Source organism: Salmo salar, chromosome ssa15 (assembly GCF_905237065.1).
Source record: "Salmo salar chromosome ssa15, Ssal_v3.1, whole genome shotgun sequence".
In the NCBI taxonomy this organism is placed as follows: Eukaryota; Metazoa; Chordata; class Actinopteri; order Salmoniformes; family Salmonidae; genus Salmo; species Salmo salar.
The window spans coordinates 99,054,344-99,068,400 of NC_059456.1; the positions used below are offsets into that span (position 1 = coordinate 99,054,344).

At 44.6% G+C, this 14,057-nt stretch overlaps 1 protein-coding gene and 2 long non-coding RNA genes across 3 annotated transcripts in view; 2 read left to right on the plus strand and 1 right to left on the minus strand.

The window, feature by feature from the left end:
- The window catches only part of LOC106572746 (uncharacterized), an 89,540-nt gene that overhangs the window by 27,474 nt on the left and 48,009 nt on the right, over positions 1-14,057 (minus strand). The gene's annotated exons all lie outside the window — the stretch shown is intronic.
- Positions 5,929-6,287, plus strand: LOC123727358 (uncharacterized). The gene is made up of 2 exons (XR_006759332.1): positions 5,929-5,989; positions 6,199-6,287. It is a non-coding gene; the product is annotated as an uncharacterized lncRNA (long non-coding RNA).
- The window catches only part of LOC106572807 (tumor necrosis factor receptor superfamily member 5), a 16,401-nt gene continuing 15,657 nt past the window's right edge, over positions 13,314-14,057 (plus strand). Inside the window, exon 1 of the mRNA XM_014147297.2 lies at positions 13,314-14,057. This exon is cut by the window's right edge and continues 304 nt beyond it. The gene's annotated coding sequence lies outside the window, so the exon portion shown is untranslated.

Consider the following 14,057-nt stretch of genomic DNA (forward strand, 5'->3'; position numbering starts at 1 on the left):
TAGACGCTTCAAACAACTTTATAAAGATCGTTGACATCTAGTGGAAGCCGTAGGAGTTGCGAAATGAATCCTTTCTCACTATGGTATCTATAAAACAATGACACTAAATAGTACAGTCACAAAATTCAATTTTTTTTTTTATCTATTTTTCACAGGTTTTTGCCTGCAATATGAGTTTTGTTATACTTACAGACACCATTCAAACTGTTTTAGAAAATTCAGAGTGTTTTCTATCCGAATGTGTTAATAATATGCATATCCTAGCTTCTGAGTTGGTGTAGGAGGCAGTTAAAAATGGGCACATATTTTTTTCAAAATTTCTCAATACTGCCCCCGAGCCTCAACAGGTTTTAAGTCTAATAGCATGAGATGAAAGTAGACAAACAGAGTGTGCGATATGAAGACTTAGTCAGTGGACATTCTGAACCTTGTCTGAGGTCAGTAGGTCACATGACCAAGGAGCGTTTGAAATTTTACATTTGGAAAAATTTATGTAAACGTGTGAGATAAAAATGGACAAACTAAAGGGTGTGCAATGTGTAGGCCCACTGAGTGTACATTCTAAACCTTATTTGAAGTCAGTAGGTCATATGACCAATGAGCTATTTAAATTCAAATATGTAAATAAATAATTTAAAATAGTGCGAGATGTAAATCAACCAAATAATGTGTGTGCAATGTGTGTCTATGCCATCAGGTTAGCTAGAACCAGTTTTGAACGTTTTAGGATTAATGGTTAAAGAGCTATTGACATTTGAAAAAATAGATTTGTCACTAAGTTGACATCCCTAACTGCTGTTGGTGCACTGAAGGAAAACTATAGTCGAATATCCGTCGAATATCCAACCTGAAACTGTTTTTACCTCGGTCACGCGCACAGAGGGGGATGTATAAAAGCTAAAGTAAAAGACGCAAAATATTTACTAAAGCAATGGAAGCATAGAAATAGTGAACATACTGTATTACAGACTTGCTTTAAATGAGAGTGACAGAGCTATAACTCAAATTTCTATGCGAATTTGGTCTGGTCTCACAAAAAGTTACATATTGCCGCTTTTAAGGTTTGGTAAGGTTGGGGCTAGGGACGTCCCAAGGATCCCAGATAGCATTACCATGGAACGTCCCTCAAACAAAAGTGAAAGTTTTGGTTGAGGGTAGTAAAGTCCCAAGGATTCCAGATAGCAGTACCATGGAAGTCCCTCAAACAAAAGGTGATATGGTGTGATAAGGAGATATGGTGTGGAGCTTAATGCGCATAACAGCTTGTGGGCAGCAATAGCACAGATGCCAATGGTTTTAGTGGTTGAAGAGTTTATGGAGCAGAGGGGAATAGTTTGTATAAATGATTGTTGGGGGACACGGGTAAATGTGAATAGAGGTACATCGTCATGGTCATATCTTGCATTGGATTCCTCCTCCATTGCTGGTATATGTGAGTGGGATGTGACGATATAATCCACAATAGACAGTGATCACTTCCCAGTCATGTGCTAAATAGATCTTAACGTATGTTTTCAGAAAAGGGAACTGGTTTCAAATTGGTGCATTGACAAAGCAAACTGGGAACTTTTTTACACTGTGTGAAAAGTAGAGTCATAAAATGTCATTTGAAGGTTCGGTAGAAGACTGTGCTGCATCTGTGAATTCAGTCATATTGGATGCTGGGGATGGTAGACGGGATGGTAGATGAAAAATAGTTCCTTGGTGGACTGAAGCATGTAATAAGGCCATCAATAATGCCATCAACAGCAAAAACAAATCTCAGTCCCATGCAAAATGTGTAGAATTGCGGGAAATTAGCTTTAAAACTGCAACATTTTCTCTCCGCCAGCAAGACGGGTGTGAACACTTTGGGGTCCCAAGGGTTGTAAGGTGGGGATTTGTTACTACTCCGATAAATTATATTATCCATCCAGACCTTTGCCACCTAGGACATTTGTGTGACTGGACCTTCTCAAATAGTACTTGAGTACCCCTGTTCTATGGTAAGGGAAACAACTGGGAATGTGTGTAAAATGTTAAAGTGGATGATGGGGAAAGGAAAGACTGTCAAGGCACAAGGCGAGACCCAGATGCAGACAGGAGGCAGATGGTTGGAGTCTTATAATGTTTATTAATCCAAAAAGGGAATGGTCGTGTACAGGCAAAAGGTCAAAACCAGCTCAGGTTCCAAAAGGTACCGAAGGGCAGGCAGATTCAAGGTCAGGGCAGGCAGGATGATCAGGCAGGCGGGAAAGTAGTCCAGAGTCAGGCAGTGGTCAAAACCGGGAAGACTAGCAAAAAGAGAATAGAAAAGGAGTACGGGAAAAACACACTGGTTGACTTGACTAAACATACAAGACGAACTGGCACAGAGAGACAGGAAACACAGGGATAAATACACTGGGGAAAATAAGTGACACCTGGAGAGGGTGGAGACAGTCACAGGGACAGGTGAAACAGATCGGGGCGTGACAAAGACAATACAGATACCTGCGTTATATGAGGAAGATGTTATGGCTGTTTCGATTATGCTACATTATGTGTAAACATCTGCCTACAGAGGTTTTGATAAAGATTGAGTTTATTTAACAAAATATGAAGGACAGGAGTGCTACCATCAGGATGGAAACGTGCTGTGGTGTTGCCTTTTGTGAAACCTGGTAAAGATCCATCCTGCTAGTTATAGATCTATTGGACTTGCATCAAATCTCTGTCAATTAATGGAACAGTTGATTGTAGGCAGATGTATTACCTTGTACATAGGGGTCTATTAAGTCCATACCAGAGTGGATTCAGAAAAGGAAGGACTAATCTATGCAAGACTAACAAATGATTTATCTGTATATTCAACAGAAATATTTGCGTTGATTTTTGGTTTGAAATGGATAGAGGTGCAACCAAGAAGAGTAGTAATATTGTTGGGACTCTACATCAGTTTTATGTAGTTTAAGATCTGGAAAGTCAGAACGTGAGGATTTATGGTTAGAAATACAAAGAAATGATATTGAAATGAATTATACAGGTGCAGTTGGGTAGAGGGGAAAATAAAACATGAATTCTGAAAAATGGTTTAGATTTTTGGCAGAGACAATGGGATGAAAGTACACTGCTCAAAAAAATAAAGGGAACACTTAAACAACACATCCTAGATCTGAATGAAAGAAATAATCTTATTAAATACTTTTTTCTTTACATAGTTGAATGTGCCGACAACAAAATCACACAAAAATAATCAATGGAAATCCAATTTATCAACCCATGGAGGTCTGGATTTGGAGTCACACTCAAAATTAAAGTGGAAAACCACACTACAGGCTGATCCAACTTTGATGTAATGTCCTTAAAACAAGTCAAAAGGAGGCTCAGTAGTGTGTGTGGCCTCCACGTGCCTGTATGACCTCCCTACAACGCCTGGGCATGCTCCTGATGAGGTGGCGGATGGTCTCCTGAGGGATCTCCTCCCAGACCTGGACTAAAGCATCCGCCAACTCCTGGACAGTCTGTGGTGCAACGTGGCGTTGGTGGATGGAGTGAGACATGATGTCCCAGATGTGCTCAATTGGATTCAGGTCTGGGGAACGGGCAGGCCAGTCCATAGCATCAATGCCTTCCTCTTGCAGGAACTGCTGACACACTCCAGCCACATGAGGTCTAGCATTGTCTTGCATTAGGAGGAACCCAGGGCCAACCGCACCAGCATATGGTCTCACAAGGGGTCTGAGGATCTCATCTCGGTACCTAATGGCAGTCAGGCTACCTCTGGCGAGCACATGGAGGGCTGTGCGGCCCCCCAAAGAAATGCCACCCCACACCATGACTGACCCACCGCCAAACCGGTCATGCTGGAGGATGTTGCAGGCAGCAGAACGTTCTCCGCGGCGTCTCCAGACTCTGTCACGTCTGTCACATGTGCTCAGTGTGAACCTGCTTTCATCTGTGAAGAGCACAGGGCGCCAGTGGTGAATTTGCCAATCTTGGTGTTCTCTGGCAAATGCCAAACGTCCTGCACGGTGTTGGGCTGTAAGCACAACCCCCACCTGTGGACGTCGGGAACCTCATACCACCCTCATGGAGTCTGTTTCTGACCGTTTGAGCAGACACATGCACATTTGTGGCCTGCTGGAGGTCATTTTGCAGGGCTCTGGCAGTGCTCCTCCTGCTCCTCCTTGCACAAAGGCGGAGGTAGTGGTCCTGCTACTGGGTTGTTGCCCTCCTACGGCCTCCTCCACGTCTCCTGATGTACTGGCCTGTCTCCTGGTAGCGCCTCCATGCTCTGGACACTACGCTGACAGACACAGCAAACCTTCTTGCCACAGCAAACCTTCTTGCCACAGCTCGCATTGATGTGCCATCCTGGATGAGCTGCACTACCTGAGCCACTTGTGTGGGTTGTAGACTCCGTCTCATGCTACCACTAGAGTGAAATCACCGGCAGCATTCAAAAGTGACCAAAACATCAGCCAGGAAGCATAGGAACTGAGAAGTGGTCTGTGGTCTCCACCTGCAGAACCACTCCTTTATTGGGGGTGTCTTGCTTATTGCCTATAATTTCCACCTGTTGTCTATTCCATTTGCACAACAGCATGTGAAATTTATTGTCAATCAGTGTTTCTTCCTAAGTGGACAGTTTTATTTCACAGAAGTGTGATTGACTTGGAGTTACATTGTGTTGTTTAAGTGTTCCCTTTATTTTTTTGAGCAGTATAGTAAGGGAAGACATTTTTATTGTACAAGAAAATCTATACGGGAGATAGTGTCATGTAATGGGAATAGTAGGGGGGAAATTATGTTGTGTAAAATGAGATTAGAGCATACATGATTGGATTCATCTTTGAAATTGATAGGGAAACATGGTACTGGAATGTGTAATGCCTGTACGGTAGAGGAAACGTTTGAACATGTATTATTATTTTGTGAGATGTGTGATGTAGAAAGGGAGAGGTTGTGTGGCAGGGTCAGAAGCGTTGGACGGAAATGGGGTGGGTATTTTGGGTGGGGGTGATGGGAGTAGTGAGGTTTGTAGAGAATTATTTTATTTTATACAAAATTCAGGGTAACTTAAGAGAATATTTTCAATCAAATGTATTTATAAAGCCCTTTTTACATCAGCAGATGTCACAAAGTGCTATACAGAAACCCAGCCTAAAACCCCAAACAGCAAGCAATGCAGATGTAGAAGCACGGTGGCTCTGGAAAAATTCCCTAGAAAGGCAGGAACCTAGAGAGGAACCAGGCTCTGAGGGGTGACCAGTCCTCTTCTGGCTGTGCCGGGTGGAGATAGTACATGGCCAGATTTCTTCGTTTCCTTTAGTGCACACGCTGTCCAGACGTTTGTGTAGTCAAGACAAATAGCGGTATAGATAGGTGACTGGCCTCACACAGTAGGTGCTGGTGTGTGCACCTGTCAGTTGTTTGCGATTCGCCAATTTCAAGAACAAGAAGTCTGAGGTCAACAGGTAAGACTGCTCTGTTAATTGTGTAGGACGATTCACGTCCTTAAGTGTACCATTGTACCATCTAAACCGCTGTGAAATTTGTTTTCCATAATCCAAAATATAATATTTACAAAATGAAAATAAAAGACAAAAAACATTTACTTAAACATGGGAAGCATAGAAACAGTGAACATACTGTATAACAGTTATACCGCTTCTTAGACTTGCTTTAAATGAGAATGACAGATCTATAACTCAAATGTCTATGTGTAGTAGAGTGATGTTGTTCCCCTAGATTATGCACCAAGTTGCACGCAAGGACAGTTCAAGTAGGCCAGGTCAAGAGGGGATGTTAATAAGTTAATAACAATAATAATAATTCAATGTGTTTTCTTTATTTAATTACAGCAGCATAGTTAATGTTATTTTTCGGTGTACAAACATTTTTTGATATCTATATTGTAAATACACCTAATTGTAAAACTTTGTATATTTTGGTTTGGTCCATCGCGGGTTATCCGTACTTACTTACCCTTTTATCGTTCTCTTTTGCCGGACCTTCAGCTAGCAAGGTATGTTGTCCTTGGCGCTGTAATTTGACAATATAAAACTGTGGTAAAGTTACATAAAGTGCTGTTACGCAACTATAGGTTTTGTTACAATGTGAACAATTATAAAGATTTATGTTAACAACTTTCACCAAGCTCGCTAATTAGGGTACCTATTGTAACTCGGGAGTATTTGGGACCGTGTTTGAGTGAGTTGCTATGTGCTCACGCAGGTGCCCGAGAGCTGTGACTGCACCGAGGGCTAACATATTGTGTGTTGTCTCTTCGTGTGCAGGTCGAATAAAAATGATTCTACCATCAGCATTCCAGTTGTGGCAGTGTCCTAAATAAAAACACAAAACGCAGAACGAACCACGCTACAAACTGGTGCCGTGACCTGCCGACTGGTCAGCTCAAGCTGACCCCCGGGAGCTGTGCATGTGGCTGAGGCGCACGACCTGCGCATGCGCATTTGTTGATGGTTTGCTGTAAGCTAATATATACTGTGAACAGTGAATGTGAGTGTAGCATACTCATTAGATACAGGTATTCATGCTTATTTGTATGTTTTTGATGAATTTGTTTATTGCAATTCTTTTTTTGTATTTGAATGCAGTAAATTACATTGTATTTTAGTGCTCTGTCAAGCCATGGAAGACTCTCAAGTCTACAAATTTAGTTATGCTGGGGATTTTAGTGTGGGTAGAGGGAGGGGTGTCCTTGCATTTACACCACTTGTACAGTCAGCTCCTGGGAGTAGAGCGTTTGCTAGTCCTGAGTTTGCAAGCGCTGGGAGGGGTAGGCTGTTTGTTCCACCTGACCAGGGTATCCCACCTCTGTCTTTTGATGTACCATCATCCACAGTCCTCAGTGATAATGGGACGCCTCCGAGTCAGCTTAGTGACATTATTAAGCAGATTGGTTCAGAGATAGGTGAATCTATCAGAGCGAGTTTACTGCAGTCTGGGGTTTCAAAAAAAATGTTTCAAGTCTTTCCCCTGCCTGAGCAGTGTGGGTCAACCTTTATTGATGCGTCCAAGCTGAATCTGGTTGTGAAGTCCGATGTTAGTCCTCCACCTTTCTTTAGGGGTGATGGCTCAGATAAGTACTCTGTCCTGGAGTGGGAGGAGTTAATGGGAGTCTACTTAGAGTAAAGGGGTTACACTGGGTCTGAGAATGTTGGGGAGGTGATGTCTAGGCTCATGGGGAGGGCACGGGATGTGACCAAAGTCTGGATGCGTAACAACCCTGTTGTCACAGATGTTAAGGCGGTGTTCAGTGTTCCCCATGAGCAACACTTTGGGGATACTGTCTGCTCAGGTATGCCACTAGCTGATTTCTATTCAATCAAACCATATGCTTATGAGGGTCCAATAGATTTCTGGATTAGGCTTAACAAAGCTGCAGAGGCAGCCAAACAGTACCTTGTGAGTGAGGGCAGGACCCTACCCAATGAGTGCTCAGAGTTGGCAGTCATGTTTGTACGCAACTGTCCTGATAAAGAGTTGGCCCAAGTGTTCAAGAGCAAACCCCTTCGTGACTGGACAGCCAGTGAGGTACAGAATCAGTTGGATGAACTGTTAAGGGAACGTAAAGCATGTAGAACACAACTTTCACAGCAGGTGGCTGCCGTCTTTGACTCCCCCCAGGAGGGAGTGGGTCCTGTGAACAGACCTAAGGTGTCATCCTTTTCTCAATGTGGCCGTGAACCAGACCAGGCACCATCTATATCTGAGGGTGAGACATTAGAGAAGGTTTTGACTTTGTTAGAGAAGGCTCTGGTCAGCAATATGCAGTCTGTGAACAGAGGGCCCCGTAAACAGTTCCACAAACGTCAGCGTGAGTGCGCCGTCTGTGGAAGCACTAATCACTGGACCAAAGCTCACTGTCAGATGCACCAGCTGTGCTTCAAGTGCTTCTCTCCGGGCCACATGAGCTTTGACTGTAGTGAGGCTGGGCAGCGACAGAGCCCTGGATGTGGACAGACTGGCAGGTCTCAGGAAAACTAGAATGCCTCCATTCTGAGGAGGGCAATGTGGGGCAGTTTTGTTTTTCCTCCACTGATGATGATATCAAATCTGTTTATTCTTACTTTTGTGAGTCAGTACCCAAGAACAACACAGTCATTTTTCAGAACACAATGAGAATTACTCAGAATGACAGTTTGTTTTACACCTCTGTGCTAGTACAGGATAAAGTTGAGCTGAAGGGGATGTTAGATAGTGGGTCCATGGCTACTACTCTGCGCGCATATATTGTACCTCGGTTGAGGGAGGCAGGAGTGGTAGAGGGGAACTTTCTAGCTCCTTCAGATATCATCCTGGTGGGTTGTGGTGGGAAGCAAACTAGCCCAGTGGGCATGTGTGATTTAAAAATGCAGCTTTATGGCTTCAGCTATGTAGTCCCAGTGCTTATTGTAGATGGGCAGGTTGATGAACTCATTGTGGGCACTAATGTGTTGAAGTCTTTGATTAGACAGTTCAAATCAAATGACAGCTACTGGCGGGTGGTGGGTACACCAGGTTCCTCTAGCCAGTGCGATGACAGCCACTTCCTGCGTCTCCTGTCAAATCTGGAGAGATGGAGAGGAGACTCCATCCCAGATAAAGTAGGCACCATTAAGTTGAAGAGAGCAGTAACGCTCCAACCCATGAGTGAGCATCTGGTGTGGGGCCGCCTACCCCCAAAGACAAAACTCTCTGTGGGCAGTACTATTGTTGTCGAGCCCAGCACGTCTCGTTGTGTGAATCGACACATACTAGTGGGGAGAGTAGTTACGCCTCTGTGGGGGGATGGATGGCTACCTGTGAAGATAGTGAATCCAACAACATCACCAGTTACCCTGAGACGAAATGCTAAAGTGGCGGATGTGTATCCTTGCATTGCATTAGAGGATTTTGATGATGTCAAGCAGCAAGCAGCTTACCAGAACGTGGCTAAAGTTCAATGTGACAGCTCACACGGCAGTCTGACAGCTAAGAGTTCAGTTGGTGGCAGTGTAGTTCATGGCAACAGTACACTGAGCAATCTTGGACTTCAAGGCCTGTCTGTTGAGGAGTGTCCAGTTTCACAGTTCTGGAAGGATAAACTTGTCAATTTAATTGGGAAGTATGACACTGTGTTCTCTAGACATAGCCTAGATTGTGGTGAGGCAAAGGGGTTCTGCCATCGCATACGGCTGACTGATGACCGCCCATTTCGATTACCTTATCGTAGGCTTTCTCCAGCTCATTACCAAAAACTCAGGGAAACACTGGATGATATGGAGGAAAAGGAAATCGTCAGAAAATCCAGCAGTGAGTATGCCTCACCATTGGTGCTGGTATGGAAAAAGAATGGGGACTTGCGCCTATGTACTGACTTTAGGTGGTTAAATGCCCGCACTGTAAAGGACGCTCATCCCCTGCCTCATCAGGCTGATGTACTGGCCGCGCTGGGAGGTAATGCCTTCTTCAGCACAATGGACTTGACGTCAAGGTATTATAACGTGCCACTGCATGAAGAGGATAAGAAATACACTGCCTTTTCCTCTCCTTTAGGCCTGCACGAGTACAATCGGTTGCCTCAGGGCCTCTGCAACAGCCCGGCTACGTTCATGAGAATGATGCTGACCATCTTTGGTGACCAAAACTTTCTAAGTCTCCTTTGTTATTTGGATGATCTGATGGTTTTTGCTAAGACTGAGGAAGAGAGTCTGCAGAGACTTGAGATGGTTTTTCAGCGGTTGCAGGAGCACAATCTTAAACTGTCTCCGTCTAAGTGCAAGTTTTTGAGGAGGTCTGTTAAGTTTTTGGGTCACATCATTTCTCAGGAGGGTGTAGCCACTGACCCTGCTAAAGTTCAAACTATTTTGAACGTGACTGAGAGCGAGATGATGGAAGCTGATGGTGTCACTCCGTCTCCTAGCAAAATCCGTTATTTTCTTGGTATGGTAGTATACTATCAACACTACATTGAGAATTGTTCCATGGTTGCTAGGCCATTGTTTCAGCTAACTACAGGTCAGAAGAAGCCTAGGAGAGGCAAGGGTGGGAGGAGGCCTGGTCCCTCTCGCAGGCTCACTGCTGCAGACTGGACTGCCGAATGTCAACTCGCTTTTGAAGCTTTGAAATCAGCACTAGTTGACCAGGCACTGCTGGCTCATCCAGATTTTTTTCAGCCATTTTTACTTTCTGTGGATGCATCTACTAGTGGTTTGGGAGCTGTACTATCCCAAGTGCAAGATGGGACGGCAATAGCCAGGCCAATAGCTTTTGCTAGTAAATCTCTTAATCATGCACAATCCAAGTATCCTGCTCACCAGCTGGAATTTTTAGCCATGAAATGGGCCATTCATGATAAATTCAGCCATTGGCTGCGAGGGCATAAGTTTACTGTGTGGACCGACAACAATCCACTCAAATATATTCTTACAAAGCCGAGACTTGATGCATGCGAGCAGAGATGGGTTGCAAAGCTGGCACCCTTTGACTTTGATATCCAGGACATACCAGGTCCCAAGAATGTTGTTGCTGATGCTTTGAGCAGAGAGCCATTTGTCCGCTCCACAGTTTTGCACCGACTGACAAGAATCCCATATGATGTCCTGCTGGAGGAAGCCAGAGGTCTTCGAGTGGGTGATGTTCAAGACATGTTCCGCCTCTCCTGTGAACAGCCCGAGGCTGGCTGTGGAACGTCTATGGCTCCTGGGAGTGAGTTAAGTAGAGCTGGAGACGATGTCAGTGGGTTGGTTTCCTGTGAAGAGGTGTCTGCTGTCCTTCATGCTCACCGCCGATGGGATGATGGTGCCACGGTGAGGGCCATTTCACATGCGCAGCACCTTGAGAAGTTGATGTCCATGGGTCAGAGCCCTTTACCTGTCTTTACACACAAGGAGCTGTATGATAACCAGTCACTGGATCCTGTCATCAGCAGAGTCATGTTCTTTGTAGATAGAGGCCGGCGCCCATCTAGGAGAGAGCGAGTCTTTGAAGCTAATGAAACAGTTTATACTCTAAGACAGTGGGGAAAACTCACCACGCGGTTAGGGATTCTGTATCGTGTCTCAAAACACCCAGTGAGTAAGAAGAAAATATTCCAGTATGTTGTACCTGTGTCTTTGAGAGGCCTTGTGTTGAAGGGAGTTCATGATGATGCTGGTCATCAGGGTCAGCAGCGCACATTGTGGCTTACGAGACAGCGGTTTTACTGGGACTCTATGGAAAAGGATGTCAAGGAATACGTGGCCCACTGTAAGAGATGCGTGTTGAGTAAAGCACCTGAGCCTGAAGCAAGAGCTCCACTTGTCTCCATTGTGACAACGGCACCTTTGGAACTTGTGTGTATTGATTTCTGGACTGCAGAAGATTCAAACAACAAGTCTATTGATGTGTTAGTAGTGACTGATCACTTTACTAAGCTGGCATGTGCGTATCCGTGTCTAAACCAGTCTGCTAAGACTGTGGCTCGTGTTCTCTGGAATAATTTCTTCTGCGTTTATGGGTTTGCTGATTGTATCCATTCTGACAGGGGTGCTAACTTTGAAAGTTCACTTATTGCAGAATTACTTCAGTTATCTGGTGTTGGAAAGTCCCACACCACACCTTATCATCCCATGGGGAACGGTCAAGCAGAACGTCTAAATCGCACGCTGGGTGGGATGATTAGAGCTCTGCCAGCTAGGTCCAAGGCTAAATGGCCTCAGATGTTGAACACATTGACATTCTCCTATAACTGCACTGTTCATGAGACTACTGGGTTTCCGCCCTTCTTCTTGATGTTTGGACGCACCCCTAGGTTGCCAGTAGATGTTATGTTTGAAAGTGTGCTGTTGGATGGGGACACGGTCGATGTGGATAAGTATGTCCAGTCTTTGGGTGAGGATCTGAGAGAAGCCATGACATTGGCTCAGCAGCATGCTAGTAAGCAACAAAAGAGACAAGCCGAGGCCTACAACAGACGGTCGAAGGGTCATTCGGTAGAGAAGGGAGACAGAGTTCTACTTGCTAACAAGGGAGAGAGGGGCAAGAAGAAACTGGCTGATCGCTGGGACAGTGCGGTGTACATAGTTGTTGCGAAGAACAGCTCACTGAACACATATCGTATACAGCACCCAACCACTGGACGCATCAAGACGGTGCATAGGAACCTGATTATGCCAGTCAACTTTCTGCCTTTGCCTTCTTGGGAGGAACCTGAGAGTCACGGATATCTATCGAGTGGTGACGTGTTCTCTGGGATGTCTGCAACGTCCAGCAAAATGGATGGGAGTGACGCAAGGACTGTTCACTGGGTAGCAAGCCTTCCTGAGTCTTCTGGGAGGATATTCCAAGAGGATGGTGAAGTCCCAGTTGATGGAAGTGAAGTGGAATGGCCATATGACTTGGTTGAAGATGCTTTGTCAGTGTGGTCTGTGGCAATCTACCAGGATTCTGATCAGTCGTCTGACACTACTAGTGTTGTGTCTGTAACTGAAAGTGTGCTGGATCCGGATAGGCCGAGTTGTAGTATTCCCCAACCTGAGGTTAGACCTCTGAGCACGGTTAGTGCTGTCTGTGACATTCCTGCTAGGTTTTTGGGTGAGGGTGTTCGGACTAGACTAGGCAGATTTATTAAGCCAGTGAATAGGCTAATCCAAACTATGTCTACACAGGAAATGAAACCGTTCTTGGTTTCTCAGTGACGGTAGGATATTGCCTACCTTTTCTTTTTTTGTGTGTATGTGGTAATCTAACTGGGTCTTAGAGTGATTTGTGGGTTGGTCTAATATTTTTGACAATTCATGTAACTTTGGGTGTAGTTCATCAGCATAAAATGTATCTGGCATTTTTTGTATACGGTTGAATAAGGGATTAGCTACCTCTTATTTTTCCTAATCCTTCGCGGGATAGCTTTCCAGTTGATCGACCATTTGTGGGTCTAGATTTAAGGGACTACACTGGGTTACTCCGTCGCTCTGTGGGTGTGAATTTTTTTTTTCTTTCTTTGCTTTGTTACCTTCGAGGTAATGTGTTTTGTTTTGTGCCTATAATCTAGTGTAAAACAGTGGGGGTGAATGTAGTAGAGTGATGTTGTTCCCCTAGATTATGCACCAAGTTGCAAGCAAGGACAGTTCAAGTAGGCCAGGTCAAGAGGGGATGTTAATAAGTTAATAACAATAATAATAATTCAATGTGTTTTCTTTATTTAATTACAGCAGCATAGTTAATGTTATTTTTCGGTGTACAAACATTTTTTGATATCTATATTGTAAATACACCTAATTGTAAAACTTTGTATATTTTGGTTTGGTCCATCGCGGGTTATCCGTACTTACTTACCCTTTTATCGTTCTCTTTTGCCGGACCTTCAGCTAGCAAGGTATGTTGTCCTTGGCGCTGTAATTTGACAATATAAAACTGTGGTAAAGTTACATAAAGTGCTGTTACGCAACTATAGGTTTTGTTACAATGTGAACAATTATAAAGATTTATGTTAACAACTTTCACCAAGCTCGCTAATTAGGGTACCTATTGTAATGAAACAGCAGGCAGGGAGCAGGTCTCGAACCTTCGACCTTCAAGCCCTTAGTCCGGCGCGCTGTCGACTGTGCCGCAAAAGCATGCTCAAGCGGCAGAGTCGATTTCCGCGCTTATAAACCCAAGGTCGTTACACTACTCCCTCCTTTCAAAGAGCGCGTCCTCGCGCTAGCTTGCGACTCAACGTCTTACAGGAACGCGCTCTCCGGCCAAGCACACGCACTGTCGTGGATGCAAGGTCCGATCACTTCTGACACCAATGTAATGAAACAGCAGGCAGGGAGCAGGTCTCGAACCCTCGACCTTCAAGCCCGAAGTCCGGCGCGCTGTCGACTGTGCCGCAAAAGCACAGGGTCGTTACACTATTGTAACTCGGGAGTATTTGGGACCGTGTTTGAGTGAGTTGCTATGTGCTCACGCAGGTGCCCGAGAGCTGTGACTGCACCGAGGGCTAACATATTGTGTGTTGTCTCTTCGTGTGCAGGTATGTCTTTTATTTTGTTCCGAATATGTTGTATATAATTTTAATTGTATTGTATAGTGTGCTGTTGGGCACTGAATGTATGTATGCAGTTCCCGCTCTTTTGCCGGACCTT